Raw genomic sequence first — 4,843 nt, 5'->3', positions numbered from 1 at the left:
GTGCTCCGCAACGGGAGAGGCCACAACAGCGAGAGGCCCGCGTACCACAAAAAAAAAAAAAAAGAAAAGAAAAAGAAAAGAAAAAGAATATAACCTTCCACAAACCTTGAATTTAAAATGTGCACACATTTCCAGACCCCTTTTTAAAGAGTAACACAGTGAAAAGTGAAAGTCATTTGTAACCCTAAAAAAAGGTAGGACACCACATAATTCTATCTAAGCATAGAATTGCGTTCAAAGAGAAACAGTCAGCTGAGGGTAATTAAAAGCAATTGAAAGTTTTACTTATGTGTTACAGAGAATGATAAGTAGAGGGATATATACCCTTAAGGCAGAAAAAAGCATCCTGAAGTCTTCCAATTACAGACTATACTTGTATTCTGCTCATGAATTATCTATTTCTATATTCATACGACCCAAGAATCTCACTTTTCACGGATGTAGCAAGTATGATTTTTAAATAATGTTTTAATATAAGAATCTCCTAGGTGTCCAGAGAAGTTGCTGTCCAAGAGCACACACCTCCTTTCTTAATAGGTCTTAATTTTAAGAATTTCCCCTCCAGATCATGTGAGTTGACATTTCCTCTCTATGAAAGCAGCATCCCAGATACCTGTCATTCAAATAAATGAGATATATATTTTAACCAAAGGGATAAAATGTTAAAATTGAAAAAATTATATGTGTCAGCCACAAGTAAGATCCACTTACTAGATAGACTATTGGGTCCCCTCAGTATCTATGAAACCTAAACTGGTGGCTTCTACCAGTACCTGGGAGATTGAGGGGGGCTGGTCTTAAGAGTTACAGGGAACTTATCACTGTCTAGAACAATTGTATTTATTTGCTTGTTCCTTCATACATTGCCTGCATTTTCTACCATCATACTGGCAACATGAAAGTAGGGACATACTCTGTCTTTTTATCCCTATATTTATAGTTCCCAAAATAGTGCTTGGCAAGAGTAGATTCTCTAAAAGTGATTTGAATGACTGAGTGAATGAATAAAAGAACAAATTTTGTTTAAATGCCCCCTCCCCTTTCTTCCACATTAGCTTGTCTGAACTGGTGCTGGGGTGACTGCCTCAATGACAAAAATTGAGCAAAAAGTTAGACTCAGATATCAAAAAGTGGACATTGGAGGAAATAGGAAACTAAGACGACACATATCTTCCAAGGGGTAGGATTCTAGGGAAACATATATATGTTTCTAATATCTTCTGTCTATCAACAATTTGAAATTAAGTACTTTCTCTGATTACAAAAGCAAATTTACTGGCCATTCTGTGCACTCAAAATAGCTAATGCTAAGCTTATATGTGTGTGCCTGTGTGCGTTTGGAAAAAGATGTTAGAGAGAGACATTTAAATAAACTCTTAGAGATGATTTCTGTCATAAAAGAATGTAAGATAATTATAAAACCAAATTCTTCCCCATGAAAATAATTAGTTACAGTCAATAAGAAATAAGCAAGTGTTTACTGACTAGAAATGATATGCAAAATACTGTATGTTAGGTAAGGTATAGGCGGCTAGGGCTGCCATAACGAATACCACAGACTGGGTGGCTTAAACAATAGAAATTTATTTTCTCACCATTTTAATGGCTGGAAGTCCAAGTTCACTGTGCCATGAAATTGGTTTCTGGTGAGGCTTCCTTTCCTGGCTTGCAGATGGCTACCATCTTGATGTGCCCTCACATGACCTTTCCTCTATGTGCAGAGAGAGAGAATTTTTGTCTCTTCCTCCTCTTTTAAAAACACCAGTCCTGGGCTTCCCTGGTGGCGTAGTGGTTGAGAGTCCGCCTGCCGATGCAGGGGACACGGGTTCATGCCCCGGTCCGGGAGGATCCCACATGCCACGGAGCGGCTGGGCCCGTGAGCCATGGCCGCTGAGCCCGCGCGTCCGGAGCCTGTGCTCCTCAACAGGAGAGGCCACAGCGTGAGAGGCCGGGCGTACCACAAAAAACAAAAAAAAACAAAAAACAAACAAACAAAAAAACCCACCAGCCCTATCTGATTAGAGCCCCACCCTCATGACCTCATTTAAACTTAATTACCTCCTTAAAGGCCCTATCTCTAAATACAGTCACCTTAGGTGTTAGGGTTTCAACATATTAACTTAGTGAGGGGGAAGAATTCAATCCATAGCAGGTAATAAACAAGATAATATGAATAAGACCCTGATTTTCTCTAGGAGTTTACAATCTAGAGGTGGGCTGGGAGTGGAAACCAGTACAAACATCCATGCATGACTGTTGCACCTAATCTGATAGGAATTCCCAGAGATAAGGAAACACCAGGTGCCCTGAGACTGACAAAAGGAAAACTAATGAATTTTACTTGAAATAACTGAGAAAGGCTTTTCCCAAAAGATATATTAGATGATCCTACAAATATAAGACTCCACAATAGCTTCCTTCTGAGGCAGATTCCAAAAATAGCAATCTGTAAAAAATCTAACCATATGACAATAGAATGAAATCTTTGAAAGAAAACAAGATACAATCTATGAAAAACAAATTTTCAAAAACCTGAAAAAAGTCCCTGTTTGGGGAATTCAATAATTGGCTATAGGTGAAGGTGGTTGTTTTGCTGGTTATCAAAGTCTGATGCACAGCCCTCAGCAGCAGCGTCTTGGCCACAAAGAAAAAAGTCTAAACCAAGATCAGCAAGAATATCTAAAAATCTAGGTCTATATACAAGAGTCTACATATTTATCCACACCCACATATTTCAGAAATCTCTTGATTCTAATTTATTAACCAGAACAAGGGGATACACTTTTAAATAGGTGAGTAACTTCTACTGATAAAAGCACATCCTATGGCTTTTAAAAATAAAATAAAAACTCCTTTTCATGGTTTATTTTCCCTTAAGAGAATAGAGAGATAAACTCTCGTTGCCAGTGTGGTGCTACAAAGAGGCTCCTTTCTAGGATTTCTAAGACCTTGAATTTTTCCAATAATGGGTGTTCTTATCTAGACTTGATGAGGTACACTGAGGGGAAACAAAATGGCAATTTTCTGTTAACATATCTAATTCTAGTCTGTCTGGCTTCAAGTAATTTTTAGCTAAACAGCAGAACTTCTGCAGGACATAAAATACTTTCACAAGAATGGACTGATTCTGATTTCAATTAGAAGTTTTCCAGTTTGCTTTGAAATCACTCCAGGAGTATCGTTCAAAGCCCATTTCATACCATATTGCCATAATCTGTTTACTCATTATCTCCCCCACTAGACTATAAGGTCTTTGATGACAGGCATCGCCTTGTCCACTGTCCTCTCCCCAGCACTTCTCAGAGACAATACCTTATTGAAGGCTTTGGACCTTGTCTATCAAGGTTCTTGTTAGCCATTTTCCACAGTTGTTTTTTTTTTTTTTTTTTTTTTTGCAATTGTAGGACCCTAGCTACAAATGGAATGTAACCCACATTTCTGCCTGGCTATATTTTTGAGTTGCCCAACCTGATGATTGCCAAGCTAAGTTCTCAGGACAAAAAATGAGATGGACAAGAAGGCAGTAGCTGTCCCTGGGAGAGAAAGGATCAATAATTTTTTTTTTTTTTTTTTTTTTTTTTAATTTGGAAAACGTTCGTACCAATCCAGCATCTGGACTGGAAATCAGTACACAATGACTATGCAGTCACTCAAAAATGCAAGTTGGTTATAAAATTTAAAATTGGATAAATCTTTATAGGCCCTGAACAGGACATGTCACTGAAGGGGGCAAATTATATTCTCTCTTGTGCTGAAAGTTATTAACAGTTTGTGCTGCCTAATGGAATCCTCACATTCATTTCTACTTGATACCCTAATGTTCTGAAAGTATCTCTGAATAAGAGACCGCTAGATGATCCCCAACATCCATTCTTCTCCTTCCTTTTAGGTGAGGATGACTTCCTGGAATAATTACTACATTTCAGAACATCTCTTGCAACTTGGTGTGGCTGGCTTCACAACTAAAGCTCTTGTCAATGATGTAGAAACAATGCATGCAACTTCCAGGAAATGCCTTAAGAAGATAGGTTGCTCTTTGAATCCCTGCCACCCTCCTTCTAGCTGGCTGTAATGTTGACATAATAGCTGGAGTTCCAGTAGCTATCCTGTATCATGAGCTATGCTGAGAAAGGAAGCCATGTTCTATGAAGCAATAAGATAGAAGAAGCCTGAATCACTGATGCAGAGAATCACTGACTACACCACTTCCCAATACCAGACTCCTTAAATATGAGAACATAACTTCAATCTTGTATAAGTTGCATTATTTTACTTTTTTTTGTTGTGATACTCATGGACAAACGTAATCTCTAATTTTACCCTTCAACTGAGAGAGCAGTTTATCAGTCTGTCATCTCTCAGCAAATATTAGAGAATTTATAGTAGCTTCATAAGAGTCTTTGAAGAGGCATCTATTTAAGTGCTATGAAAAATGTTATCCATGGACCAGTGACAATTCACATGCTATTTGTTATGGGTCCGTGACAAGATAATTAGAGAATTTGAGAGTAAGCATTTAGAAACTTTTGTAGCAATTTCACACTGCCTGACTCATCTCATTGAATGAGTTGAATGTCTTTGAACTTTCCTGGTGAGTCACATATAATCCAAACTGCCTGCTAATCATGGACTTTATGATATGTAACTTTAAAAGTTATCTTGTCAGCTGTCACCAAAAGTGTTTTAAAATCTGAGAAAGTGTAAGCACATATATATATGCACATATATCTACACAGATATAGATACATACATACATAGACATCTGAGAAAGTGCAAGCATATATATATATATATGCATATATAAATAAAATTTATATACATTAATTTATTCTTACGATAGTTT

This window comes from Lipotes vexillifer, unplaced genomic scaffold (genome assembly GCF_000442215.2).
Source record: "Lipotes vexillifer unplaced genomic scaffold, Lipotes_vexillifer_v1.1 scaffold408, whole genome shotgun sequence".
Taxonomy (NCBI): domain Eukaryota; kingdom Metazoa; phylum Chordata; class Mammalia; order Artiodactyla; family Lipotidae; genus Lipotes; species Lipotes vexillifer.
This window is presented reverse-complemented; position numbering follows the sequence as displayed.